Raw genomic sequence first — 15,247 nt, 5'->3', positions numbered from 1 at the left:
TATATTTTTTTTTTTTACATTTTTGTTACCGTGAGCAGGCTTGTATCTCCTTGCAAATAGACTGGATACTGCAAAGGAAGACATGGCTTTCTGCCAAGTTTTTAGAACTGGCTCAGTCAATGCCTCATTTAAAGGCAATTAAGGCTCGGTTAGCAAATTAGACTTGAGCTCAGTTGATGGAAAAGGCAGTGCCAACATTTCAGTCACCTTCCTTATCATCGAATGGTATGATGTGACCTCCGGTGGAGGAATACCTTTTGGAGACAACAGTTCCAATTCTGGGGAATCGTCAACCCACTTGCCACTTCTAAAACATCGAAATCTGGATCCAGTAACAGTATTTCCCCCTCTTCCATTTCTCCTTCTCCAAAACCATACAGCTGCTCTTCAAGAAGCCTCTGAGCTTACCTCCGAGATCTATGGCTTGATTTCAACAACAGCATTGGTGAAGCCAGTACGAGGATCGGTGACATCAGTAGTGGTGCTGGCGACTTCTGCACCTGTATAGAAGAGGTTAATGGAACTAGAGTCAAATGATGCCACGCCAGAACAGATTCAGCTGATATCAGAGAGGGAGCAACCAGCGCCGGTGGCACCTGCTGAACTTCGACTGGCGAAGGAGGAGCCTTTGTCTGCACCGAGGTCAGCCCAGAAACCTGGACCATCAGCATAAAAAGGCATCAATGGCATCTGCTGACACTGCGCCAGAAATCCTCCAAGGGAATATGATAGTGAACCCATGGGGCCCACAGGTGCACCAGATGAAGTCATTCGCCCTACTAAAAATGCTGTACGTAGCATTTAAAAAAAAAAATTGAAGGATCATTTCCTGGAACAGGAAAAGCTGGATACCCTGGCTCCTGTAGAGGAGGAACTGTAACTACGTCTCAGGACGCCTAGGTGATGTTGTGGTGGTCTCGGACTCTAAGGTGATGCTGGAGAGTCCACAGGACAGAACTTCACTCTACTTCGGACGAGGCGATATCGACATTGGAGGCACATCTTTTGAAGAACGACGTTGGAAACTATGACCCTGCTTTTCTCTTGGCTGACTTTAGGGAATGGGAAGATGGCGACTTTGAACAAGGACAAGACTTTCGACGGCCTCTCTTCTCCCGTCTCCCCTTGGCCATGAAGAGTTTTGCTCTCTGCTTTAGAACTTTGGATTCCATCTTCTGGCATCTATATCATGGTCCAAACTCAAACACCAAAGACAATCTTCATGAGGTTCATTGATAGACATTTTGGGTTCAGGCCTTGCAGGGAATGTGAGAGTCAGATGTCAAGGTGGCAACTTTTTCTCCTGCAACGTTGCAATTCCGGAAAAAATGTTGAAGGACTCCTAACCCTATGGAGAGCCTATCAGAAAACTGTTGTGCGTCGGAGGCACGTAAAAAAGGAACGGACTTCAGCACGCCGACATGGACATTTTATGGCTCCACTGACGCCAGGCAGAGCAGTGTGCGAAGCCATGGACATTGTGACCCCATCGTCAATGTGGAACAGCTGTGAAGAAAAGTTTCAGTGGAATGCTGGCGCATTCGGGATATTCAAAAAGGTGAGGAATCCGCCGGTTGATGCATCCATCAGAAACACTGGGTTCACATAAATGACAGACTAACCGAAGATGTATGCAAACTTGCAACACCAGATCTTAAGATGGCGCTACTAGGTCTTACAGATGAATGGTGCGTTGATCAAGCCATGAGGCTGTTTGTGGCAACAGGGCTGTTGCTAGCCAAATAGGATACTCCCTGTCACTGCCAGTCTGGCAAGGCCCTTTCTATTAAAGTATAGCTATTGTGCAAAGGCAGAACAGCTTGTATATACATCAGGGTGTCCACAGAAATATCACAGAATGTGGGACCCACTGTGGGACTATTCGCACTTAAAAGCCTAACTACTTCATGACTAGCTGGATAATATATTATTGTTTCACTATATGTTTCAGGCCAGGCAGCAATTATTGTATGTGATTTTACCTAGTGAAAAAAAGCTATAAAAAAAAAAAAAAAAAAAAAAAACCCATCTACTGATTAACCAGCATTATCAACGCAAAAAGTTCTGGACAAATTCTAATTGCATGCTTGGGCTCAATGAAGCCAGATCAATTAGCGTTGCCAAAGCTTTTTATATTTTATTTTCTCAACCAGGAGCTTAATGGTACCTCAGTAGACGTGGGAAATTAGCTTAATGTGGTTGTGTGCGTTTACATGAAGTTTTGGAAAACGTATGTGTAATTATGGCATGTATTTGCGCGAAAGGCATCCCTGCATCTATTTTGGAAGCAGGACACAATTTGTAACGTTTGTGTTTTTGTCTAATTTAATTTTGGTACAAACGGCAGCTGCTCGTGTTCTGGTCATTTACACTGTTGCTGTGCAAACGTGCTAAACTTTTGTTGTTAACGACATGTAATTCCGTGACATGGAATAATAGCGCAATTTCATTAACTTTTCCTAACGCGAAATTACAGCCACATAATGGAAATTTCTTGCAGGTCTATGCCTGCTATCCAAGAAACGTGACTAGAGCGACCTAGCTGGCAAAAAACGGTCTCTGTGCTTTCAAAAGCACTTGGTAGCACCGGGTCCTGCTCACTTATTCCTGTGCTGTGGCACGTCAGAAAGGAATTAGCACTCTCGATGCATCTTCCTACAGCGATGAATTGGCCACTGGAAGAGATTCTGAGTGAGACTTCTGAGAGCTTAACGGGAAGCAAAAAGGTGGGTGCTATCATCCCACATATCGGGCAATTTTTGCGGCAAACATTCACATGGCTATATGACCCCCCTCACCCAACCGCCTCCTCCCCCCCCCCCCAAAAAAAAAGTCACAATTCTGGACTACCGGCTTTTGTTGTGTAGAGATGGACAAAAAGAAGCTACAAGGAAAGTTAATGCAAATAAACACCCCAATGCTTGGAATGAAGAGAGGCGTGGTTAATTTTTTTTTTTTAAAAACAATAAATAAAATAAACAACAGGTACCCTAACTGGTTGGCAAACAACGATGAGGTGGTATGAACGTAAATGGGAAGGGAGGAATGGGTACTCAAGCCGGACAAGGGATATGCAGACATCCATTCCCTAACTCTGTATTGTTAAATGGGAGTTTTGCAGTAGAGGTGTGTAAAGTTCTAGTCAATTGAAAATAAGAGGGGATCGTTAGAGTTCCTTAATCTCCATTTCAACACACAAGGATTGAAACTATCACAACCGAGAAGTCGTAAATCCACCAGTCACATGTAAAGGGGCAGGGGATTAAGTGTCAAGTGCTGGTAGCAGGGACGGTAAAGCAACTTTTAAAACTGCAGATTATAAACACCCTATTCTGTGATAGGAGAGCCAGGAATCCAAGTCCCGGCATGCAACAAGCAATTAATTGTGCTAAAGTAAACAGATACAAAAGCGCGGAGTGACTGGCTCACGTAGTTATGGAAATTTCGCACCTAGCTGAACCAACAGGCACACCAGTCCCACTGAGATATGAGAAGGTTGGAGGCGGGGGTGACAAGGCTCTAATGGCGCGGAGGCCCCAAATCCCATCTCCTGTAAGGAGCGGGGCATTTTCTTCTGCGCCACCTCTCCCTAGGCCATAGGTGTCAGGCGTTGTGGAACTCGTTTGGGAGCAGGTTAAACAGGTGTTGGTCCCAGCCCTCTCGGGTGGGAGGAGACAAACGTTCTCATCTGCGCCAGAATTAAAACGACAACCTCCCAAAAGGAACATGTTGGCACTTAGGAACCAGAGCGAGGCATTAAGGGAATGCACATCAGAGACCCCTGAACATATTCAGGTTTTACGCAGTTCTGAGATGTGAAACACAAAAAAAAATTCAAGGACTGCAACTTCTGCATGCTAACACGTCACTTCTTTGGAGGCCCCACCCTATTCCCCGCACTGGAACCCAGACACAGTTCGGACAATGCACTTCAGTACAGGTCTGAAGACTCCCGCTTTGTGCCACGGGGGCCGCTTAGTGCTCTGCCAATTTATCTCAGTTGTGACCTGAAGCTTCTTTACCACATGACGGAGCCACTGGGAGCCAGGCACAGCTTCGAGTAGGAGATTTACTGTACGAGCTACACATAAACTGTATTGCAGATCAAACAAGCAAGCATCGCTAAAGCCAATAGGTCTGGGTTGCATTGTCAGCCCAATGAAAAATATTAGAAAGAAAATATCCTACTGCGGTGGAAAAATACGGAAACGATTCTTTTCTTGCGTCTGTGAGATAAGGAATGATTTAGTGTACCTTTTTAAGATGTAAAATACTCTATCCCTAGAGCAGGCAGAATGCTAACCAAATAGACCACAGCACGAGGTGAGAGAAAAACAGTGCTCTGGGCGGAGTCAAAGCCCACTCTATGTACATTTTTAAGAATCAGTAATAAATAGGGCAACAGAAAGCTGTTCTGTTAAGCTAGGCCTAAAAAATGGTAACTGTTATGCTGGGTTTATTCCAGCTAAATGGGCAAAATATTCTTAATTTCCTCTCCACCACTTCATCACAGTCGTTTGTGTGTGCTGCCCGACGCGGGACACAAAAACAAAGCAGGCTAACTTCACAGTTAACTGAAGTCGACCGCGAACCCCAAAAAGTTAAGAGTCAGCTCCGCTTCTGGTTGGATCCCAGAAATCAAAATTTTTCAAAAGGGTCACCTCTACTTCTGGTGATAATCCCACAAACCCAATACTGTCAGTGTTTTTTTCTACACTGCAACGTCATCTCCACCTGGGAGTCCTCTACGTCCACCACTACAGTGCTTAGCTACTGAGACCTGACAGAGAATGTCTCCACTGCCAATTAGCTCACCGACACATGTGCGTTGCAATGCTGATCTTATCTGTTCCACATGGAACCAAATGTTAGATTTCATTAAGGATCCGCTCGCCAACACCTCTTGCCACCAATGCCACTCTCAGAATTCTCTGGAAGCTCAGCTTCCACAGACTCAGACTACTCAAGCGTGTGGACGTTCATGAAATATCTACTTGTCCAAGGGACAACATGCTCTAGAAATCTACTTGCCAGCTTAAAAAAAAAAAAAAAAAAAAACACACACACATACATACCCAATATGCTGCCATGCACTCAGGTGACATATTATATTAGCATTATTATATCAGAATGGTGATAACAGTGGGACTATAAACAGGCTCATATTGTGTCAGGGTTTGGATTTGAGTAAGGCTCTTATACCACTGTTGATTTTCCAGGCCCTTAACAGTGATTTATTTATATGAAATATTTGAAAAATCACAGAACTTAGTTTCTCAGGACGTGTCTTCTGAATTGCTCAGGCAAACTGACTTTTAAGCACTTACTCCATTCATAAAATGTTACTGTAAGTAAACCCAGACTATACTTGTAGTTCAGTGTTTAGCTGGCCAAACGAGAATCAAAGTCTGACCTTTTGCGTTTTAACCACACTTTGTAATTCGTGGGTGTGCAGGGTATCTCGCCATCACTATGTGCCTGGTTGTCAACATATCCTTAAAGCACTTGATCAGTGACTGGACATTTACTTTTCACATCAAGATACATTCTAAAAGGTCTGGTCAGAGACAAAACATTATAGACTCAATTCTCACGCATATCGACAAGTGTAAGATTGGCTTACATGCACAAGTCTTTTTTTTTTTTTTTTTTTTTTTTGAGTCCTCATATATAACCAACTACAGACAAGAGAAGCCACATCATGTTCCGGCCCAGGACCTCAGCCAGGTGGTCTACCAGAGCTCGGGTAGCGAGCGGCCCCCAATCAGCCTTAGGGGTAGGGCAGAACAAGTCCTCCCCCATCCTCCTAATTTACAGATCTTAAAGACTTAATCATTGGACTCTTACCAAAACCAAAACTCAAGTCTAATTATTTCACTCTGGCCTAATGTCTGCAGAGATGGTTCTATAAAAAACAAAAAAGGGTTCCCACGTTCTAAGGGACCTATCCGAGCTATTAGTACAGTCTAAATCGGAAATTCTCTTAACGGACAACAACCAATCCCTATGAGTGGGGGGTGGTGGGGTAGGAGGAGACTATAGATCCACTTAATACATATTTCCCGCTGGGCTATCAGAACCAAATAGAAAAAGAGATGCACCTGAGGTCTCTCCAATCTATCACACAGACTCCTCTCAGCAGTCTCATATAACCCAAATACAACCATTGGTAGAGTTCTCGTTACGCCTATTTATAATAGACAAGATCGACCTACCCACTTGTTCCCAGAAAGTATGAATCCCTGGGCACTGCCACCAAAGATGAATAGCATCTGCCCCCTCTAGGTCACACTTTGGGCAACCACGCTTACCTCGAAGAGCTATTCTAGCAAGCCTTTTAGGGGTCCAGTAAGCCCAATATATGCTAAACAAGTGGTTCCGCAGCAGGGGGGCAGATTTAACCACAGACCAGAGAATCTTCATGGAGGCCCGCCAGAGATAAGGATGATCAAGTGCGGGAAACACCAAGTCCCATCCTCTGTAGAGGGTGGGCAAGATGCATCTTCAGCCTGTATAAATGCCCAATAACACTTTGAAACCTCTTTCTTTTGGCTCTGTGGGTCGGTAATTTCCTTCTCCCATCCCGTAGAACACCCAACCTCAGTTTCTCCTTGTAACCAGCCTTTAATTACCACGTATTTGAACCTTGATAATTTAGCATTAGTTACTTTAGATAAGGATTCCCAAGAGCTAACGGAGGCCCCATTGACTAGTTGTCCCCACTGCACAATTCCTCCCTCTATCAATGGCTTAGCTAGTACATGCTGGAGACACATCGGAGTACCAGGAGAATTCCAGATTGGGACCAACTCACTGTAATATGGGATAACCAGTCTTCTTACTGCATACCAGATGCTGCAGGCATTAAAGAGTTTTTAGTCAAACTTTTTTGTAATATTTGGGATGACCAAATTTATAAAGAAATTCCACAGGTGCTCATCGGGGAACATGGCGGTCCGCAAGCGCACCGACAGCGGTCCCCGCCCTCCACCTCACACGCCGCCTGCTTTCCTGCTGCGGGGACGAGTCCCAGCTGCATTTTCTTTTCTCTTTTGTTTTTCAACTTACCTGGCGTCTACAGCGGATCGGCGCTCTTCATATCGGGGTACCCCTCGACCGGGCAGGTCCGCTGCTGTTATCACGCTGGATTTGGGCTGCCTGGTCCCTCCACAAGCACAGAGGGGTAGCGGCCAGGCTGCACTTCCAGGACAGCAGAGGCAGAGCCAGCACAGGCTTGCTCCCGGCTCTGCCCTGCCTGCACCAGGATCCACAAGGTGAGCTGGCCTTCGAGCAGCTATATCTGGGTGATTTTGACGTTTTGGAGCAGCTTTCGCCTCAGGCCCTTTTTTTTTTTTTTTTTACCAGCCCTCCTGCATGACCCCCAGGCGCCCATCTGAGTCGGGGGCCAGAAAATGGCTAGGAGGGCAGAAGTTGTCCCCCTCGAAGGCTGGGTTGGACCCTCCAGCTTCTTTTGCAGCTCCATCAGAATTACCTCCTCTGGGTGCTGGGGGGAAGAAGTAAACGTGTGGCAAAAGGTAACGCCTCTAACCTTTCTATACCTCCAGATTTGCAAACTGAGGGAGGGGCTTCTCTTTCAAACTTTAAAGCCCTATCGGCTACAATCATTGCAAGTTTTGCTTCTGGGAGGCAAAATGTTACCCCCCTCCCTTAGGTCTTTTATTTTAAATATTAGACCAGTCCAGTGCTTCTCAGGCAGCACCCACCTCTTTGGTAAACAAGGCTGCAAATATGTCTAATATGGCAGAAGCTCCACCCCGCTGGTTTCGCCACACAGCCTGGTTATCCAGGATTTATATCAGGATACAGCTCGGAGGCAGGGGGGGGGGGTTCGGTGCCTCCATGTGAGGCAGACTCCGATAGAACTAATGTAGCTCATACGGATTCCCTCCTCCAGTCGTTACTGCAAGAGATGAGATAAATTTGCCGTTTCTGAATCCAACCAAGCTAAAATCCAGGGGTTTTGTGATGGTCTAGATGCGAAAAATCACTAATCTTACAGAGACTAGGGGCTTAGGAAACCTCTATAGGGGCACTACAGGCAGAAGTGGAGTTTAATTCTCATGCGGTTCAAATACTGAAAGGAAGTGAGAAGGACCTGAGAGAGAGAAACTGGAATCCCTGGAAAATCACTGCAGGAGGAATAATCTGGAATATTCAGAAATCTGAGAAGGTATGGAAGGGGACAATATTAAAGACTTCATAATAGCCTTGATCAAAGACCATATCCCGACAGTGACCTCCCATGATCTGGCCTCAGAAATCCAAGTCCATCAAGACCCTTTGAAGAGAAATCCTAACAAGGAGAAACCTAGAAAGGTCCTGGTTAATTTTGCCTCATATTGAGTAAAGGAACTGATTCTTCCTGAAGCTCTCAAAGTCCAGGGTTTTCGGCATGAGGGTTGGTCATACCTAATAAGATCTGATATGTCTAGGGCAACGTTAGATCGACGTTGGGAGATGGGGGAAGGCTTTGCAGGAGTTTAAGTCTTTGGGTGCCACTCCACAATTGAGGTTCCCTGCCACTTTGAGGGTAATGTGGAAAAAACAAAATGTATAATTTTCGTGATCCCCTAGAATCTAAGGGTTTGATTGATCAGATAAAAGGGGAGAGCTAGCGGGTTGCGGAGGGCTGGGGTCTAAGGGTAGTAAGAGCCACCCAACAAGGTCTCAAGGAGGGTTTGGGGAAAGGCAGTGTTTTTTTTTTTTTTTTTTAAACTATCCTATTATGGTCACAATGGGTGGGGAGCAGATGGGGGGGAAAATGAAGAAAAAAAAAATTTTGAGTCCTTGCACAATTGTAGGACTGCCGAGGTCAGATAAGAGTTTCTTATTCTTATTGGAATAAGGACACGATGATGCACTCTGGTAACATATCTAAACTTAAAATTGTGACCTGGAATGTAAATGGCCTTCGAGTGAGCAGTAGAAGAAAGAGAATTCTGGGGTTCCTAAAATTGTCTGATAGCCAGGTCATTCTTCTGCAGGAGACCCATTTAAGATATGAGGAGTGGATGGGTATTCTTAAGTCACAAAGATGGATCACCCACTTTGCTTGTACAAATCAATCTTGCAATGTGAAAGGGGTCGGGATTACAGTAAAGAACAGCGTTCGAAGTCAGCTGACAGACATCAGTGCTCATCCTAGGGGGAGATGGGTTTTAGCAAATATCAAGTTAGGAGGGCTCCAACACACTTTAGTATCCTATTATGGTCCCAACGTGGACGACCCGGACCCACTTAGGGATCTTTACGAGCAACTGATTGGAAGAGCTCAGAACATGATAATAGCTGGCAGAGACTTTAATGTTTTGCTTAATCCTTCCCTAAATAGGTCTTCCCCCCGACCGGCTTTTAGTACACCTAATATGAGAGCTTGCTTACACAATATAATGGAACATTTTGGCCCGACTGATCCTTGGCGAAGCAGGAGACAAACCAAGGAGTTCACTTTCTGGAATAAGAAACTCGGGCATGCTTCCAGAATCGACTTCTTCCTGAAAGACATTAAACTTTGAAATAATCTAACGGCAATTTCCCACCAGCCAAGCCATCTCTCGGACCATTCAGCTGACTATAAGTCTATCTGACTCTCGTACCCGTACTAGACAGACACTGGATCGTTCTCTTCTGAGGGAAGAATAGATTGTCTTAAAGTTGAAAAGGAACTCCAAGGAATTTATTTTAGGTCAACTTGGCTTCCGCGCCAATAGCCACGGTTTGGGAAGCATATAAGGCCTTTATCCGTGGAAAACTGATTTGTTATGCTGCTTTTAGAGCCAAGAGAACCAGAACAATAGAGACTCTTGAGGATAAACTTTGTACCCTGCAAGCCCAAAGACTATCCTCTCAGGATGCAATACTGCAGGCAGACCTACAGTATCAAATCCAGGAAGCCCAAAATAAATTTGAGGTCTTCTTAGAATCAATTGTGAAGAGTAGATGGGAAGTCAGTAAAATGGCGCATTTGGAGTATGGCGAAGGCTGCGGCAAGCTATTAGTTTGGAAGACTAGGTCTGATAACATTAAGAATAGTATTAAAGGAGTAATATTAGGTGAAACTGGCAGAACCTCCTCAGAAGACCAAGACATTATAGGAGAATTTGTCTTTTTTTTTTCTGAACTATATAGAGACGACTGATTTCAGCAGAGGCGATTGAAGAATGGTTGAAGGGAGATACACTCTCCAGGTTAGATTCAGTTAAGAATTTGAGCCTCAAATCAATGCTTTCTCCCTTGAAAGATAGACCGTGTTTTTGCTGGTTTAAAAAAATAGGATGGCTCCCGGTCCAGATGGATTACCTGCTGAAGTATATAAACTTCTGAGAGACAAGCTTGCGCCAGTCTTGATCCAGTTAATGAACTCGTTTCTTATAGATTCCTCTCCGGTCCCGTCCTCCTGGAATGAAACTATTATAACTTTAATACTAAAGCCGCAGAAAAATGCTAGAAAATGTGAGTCCTACAGACCTATTTCACTGCTCAATAGTGATTATACAATTTTTGCACAACTGCTTGCAAGGAGGTTGGATAATGTGATCAGTGATCTAGTGCATATTAATCAGAAAGGCTTCATGAGAAATCAACATCTAGGGGACCTGACCCGCGATCTAGTTGCTGCAATTGATATTGCATCCACTTTTAACATGCCTCTAATTACCACCCACAATTAATGCGGCCAAGGCTTTTGACGGAGTGAGCTGGCTCTTTCTGCAGGCGGTAATGGACCGTAATAACTTGGGTGAAAATGTTCTTAATGCAATTAAAAACTATTAAGAAGGCTCCATCAGCTCGGGTTCTGGTTAATGGCATTCTATCCCCACATTTTAAGATTGAACGGGGACACGACAGAGCTGCCCTCTCTTCCTTCTTCTCTTTAATCTTTATATCAAGCCTCTGGCTGAGAGAATCAGGGCAGAGCAGAGAATTACACCTTTTCAACACCACAGCTGGGACCTGAAGGAAGCTCTATATGTGGATGATCTTTTGATATACACACAGAACCCCCAATGTGCTCTGCCAGCACTTTTGGAAATTACTGTTAATTAAGTAACCTGACAATTCTGCAAAACTAACACAGATAAACCCGAAGTTGTGACCTGGAATGGGCCTTTGCATAACCCATTGGAGAAAGACGAAATCCGATATTTAGGGGTCAGAGTGGTCAAGAATCTGGCAGAGATGGCTCAAGTGAACTTCGCGCATCATCTAAGGGAAACAAAGAAGTTACTCCTTCAATGGTCACATCTACGTCTCTCTATTTTAGGTAGAACCAATTTAATCAAGATGGTGGTACTACCAAAATTCACCTTTATCTTTTAAAAATGAATGGCTAAGGCAATTGCATTGGGTATTAGTTCACTTTATTTGGTCCTATATAAAAAAATAATAATAATAAAAATATATATATATATATATATATATATATATATATATATATATATATATATATATATATATATATATATATATATATATATATATATGAAGAAAAAAAAAAAAAAACACAGAATAGCATGGAAAAATTGAGAAAGAAAATGCTAGATGGAAGAACTGCACTTCCGGAATTCCAGCTTTACTATTGGGCATTCCAGCTGAAAAATATTAGATCACTTCTTTATAAGGAGTATCCTTCACCTCGACTTCAGGCTCTTATAGGGTGTTTCCGGGTCCAGGGTACACAAAAGTTGGTTTTGCACTCACAAAATGATTTACTCGTATGAAGATTTTCATGTGAGTAAACCTATTCAAAAGAGCTTAGAGTAAGCCAGAAGTGGTAAGTCCAGAGCCAGCGGTGTTAGTTTACACCCAACCACAAACAATTTGCTTTATTTAGCAGATTCAAAAGGGGGGGTACCAATGGGTAGTTTTGTGAAACAAGACATTTGAATCGTAGTTTACAGCTCATTTGAATTTGCAGGGAGATTATTTTGTCCAAAGATAATTTAAATAATACCACTGCAAAAGAATGGTATGAAAGTGCTGTATGCGGGGTGGGGTGGATTTAGAGAAGGGTGGAAAAGATCTTGAAAGAAGAAACAGATGTAGCAATGCTTAGATAGGTAGATGGATGCACAGAAAGATGGAGTGAAGGATGGATGGATGACAGATGAGTGGATAGAAGGACTGATGGGGAGAAAGGCCAAAATGAGGATGGAAAGAAGAAATGAAAGAGGGATAAAAAGAGAAGAACAGAGTGATGGAAGGAAGGATATATAGCAATATGCCATGAATAACTAGAAAACTGACAGAGGGATGAGTGAAGGAAAGCAAGAAAGATGGAAAATAGGCAGACAAGATGGTGATCAAAAAAGGAAAGAAAGAAAAGGGCAAAAGACTGAACAAAGCATATACAAAATGAAGGAAATGTCAGAATTCCCTTGGCAGAGCAATCCCCTGATTGACTACCAGCTAACTCGCATAACTTGCTCACTGCATGCCATTTGTAGCAGTTTAAAATGCTGGAATTTAATATTCTCGTGCTACTCCTTTGTGTTTAAGGGAATTTATCAACATGTCCCTTTCAAAAGGTGGAAAAGTTCTGCAATTTACTCCTGACACAGGAGGAAATATTTTTCCCCTTTGGAAAAAGAGAACAAAAAAGTTTTAACAACTGAACTTTCACATGAGCAAATGTGTTTACCGGCACCTGCGAAAATACAATTCACAAAAGTTTTTCTAGGGCTTAGTCTGGAAACTTGCAACTGCTGCCCTATTCCATGTCTACTTGGTTAACTCTTGTGAATTCCTGAAAGGCACAAATCTACACAAGTGCAAGGCCACTTGCTGCGTTTTTGTGACTTTCCCCACTAGATGGGACCTAGCCTGGCAGCTCAGGCTGAACTGTTGTTACTGGACAAGGACCAAGACCAATTTACATATGGCAAGAGTTGCACAGAGGATGACAAACAATGGGACTGGAATGTGGTCCCAAGAACTCACCAGTGGTTGCGATTAATTCAAGCATTCCTTCAATCAATCTGCTTGTTGCAATAGATGCAGAGAGTGTCAGGTGTGGCCAAATGCAGCCCCCATGCGCAATGTGCCAAACTTCATTGACGAGGCCTGTGTAGGATGAAAAAGGTTTGGGTTTCCATCTGGAGGGGACCGGTCCTTGCAGTTCAGGCTCGACTGTGCTCATGCTGAGAGACTGGTCGCATTGCAGTGTTTTGCACTGTGCTGCAACTCAGCCTCAGTTTTTGTATTGCGAGGGTTGCTCAAACACAAAGTGACTTTTCACATTGCCTCACTCATTCGTATTATTGATGCAAAATTAGGTGGCAAATCATTGGGAAAAGTAGTGAATGTTGGGCTATCCATGCCAGTATGCACACTCAAAGTGTACCTTCATTGCCAACATGCCTCTTAAAAGAGAAAAAATGCCACAAACACCACAACAGTGTGAATTCTTACATTAGGGAATGCTTGCAGTGGTTCGTCGGACCACTGTTAACACATTCCTGATGTCAGTAGCCTGCAAACACATAGAACAAGCAATCAAATATTGAACCTTAGATTTTGTGACTGGTTATCACCTGCCCTTTGTAGTTTGTAACCGAGCATCTTTTACAAAATCAAATGTGGTTGGAAAGCCTTGGTGCAAGATGTTACGACTCAAGAGGAGCGGAAACACTCCTTTGCCACTCTCGTTCCGACAGCAACTGACAACAGTTTGCAAAGCGAGCACAGTGATTAGTAAAAGCATTACACATTGGAATGTGCTTTTATCCAGATTTTCATTCTCAAAATCAATTGAACTGCCTTTGTGAATGAAAGTATTTTGTGTATTAATGCACGATATTCTGTGCTCCGTCTGGTTTTCTGCATAACCATGCCAAATAAACAAACTTGAACAAGAATTGAGACACATTCATGGCACACATTAGAAGTTTGTTAACAGCACCAAAATCACGGGTTAGTTAAAAATAATTACCAGTGATTTAGATCTCTAGAGAAGAGAATCTCTAGAAGTGAAAGATTCAATAGGACATCCTAATATCATGAGGATCCGACAATCCTACCAAATCTACAATTTGATAGAGCTTTGTTGAGAAGAAGTGCAGGGATGCGATCACAAACGACAAAGCTTAAATCATTATACAATGAATTGATTGGGCAAGCTATTTGCAAATTCACTTCTAAGCAGAAGTATAAATGGACAGGTGTCTGCTATAACACACTATGATGAAGGATTACCGTAAATCATCAAGAGACAGTCAAAGAATGCCAGCAAGTCTACAAGAATCAATGCACAGACACAAAGTTTTGTTTTAGAAACATGATCGTTACCTGCACAAGCTTTACCTTCCACTTCCAATCAGACAAATCTCTAGGCCTTGCAACCCCAGTGCATATTTCTACAAACCGAATGAGGCTAGCATTAACTCCTCAAATGCAACCTTAATTTTAGATCTTTGTAGATACAGGAGAGCTTAGATGTTCATTCAGGTAAGCCTAATTTGCCATCTAGAAAACATAAAGTATGCAGCTCATGTCAAAAACTGAGAGCCATCTATTATAAATCCGTATAGAAAGAACATAGTGTTTTTGAAAACCACGAGTGTAATCAGTCAATCCTATACCCAGAAGTGACACATTTCATACAGAAAAAGTGATGGCTCTAGAATATTCGGGCTCTTAGGTTAATGTATCACACAGACCAAAGCCTGTCGCAGATTTATACCAGTATAACAACAACAAAAGAGGACACTTTACTTTACAGAGGCATGCCCCGAATCGACCAAATATAACATCACCAATAGACTGCTTGTGAAGTAGACTGGGGAAGCCACTCAACACAATCTTTCCAGCACACATCTTATTTTTAACGTCTTTCACCAAGGGATTACTTAGCAAAACATATGTTCGCCAACTACAGCTTGCATTTTATTAACTATAATTTGCGTTTAAGTATAATGTTAACACTTCTGCTAGGCTTTTTTGGCCACATTGTAAACAGTCCTTGCACTATGCTGCAGGGTGTGGATTAACTTGTTTGGAATACAGTGGAGGTTATTTTTATGATTAGGATTGGGCATCACGGAGTTTTTCACCCCAATCAAGTTCCCCAGGACTATTTTTTTTTAAAAAAAAATTTTTAATATGCTCTGCGTTTCCTCCAACCCTCGTGCATCTTTAGCTTTTCTCTTCGACTCCCTAATTGATTCTGCCCTACTCTTATTCAATTTTTTTGTTTCTTTTTTAAGAGGGCTGGGTGACTGCAAATTGC

General features: G+C 43.0%; 1 protein-coding gene across 3 annotated transcripts in view; it reads right to left on the bottom strand.

The window, feature by feature from the left end:
• The window catches only part of FBXL19 (F-box and leucine rich repeat protein 19), a 388,122-nt gene that overhangs the window by 359,858 nt on the left and 13,017 nt on the right, over positions 1-15,247 (bottom strand). The window lies entirely within an intron of this gene.

Source organism: Pleurodeles waltl, chromosome 7, assembly GCF_031143425.1.
Source record: "Pleurodeles waltl isolate 20211129_DDA chromosome 7, aPleWal1.hap1.20221129, whole genome shotgun sequence".
Lineage (NCBI taxonomy): Eukaryota > Metazoa > Chordata > Amphibia > Caudata > Salamandridae > Pleurodeles > Pleurodeles waltl.
This window is presented reverse-complemented; position numbering and strand designations above follow the sequence as displayed.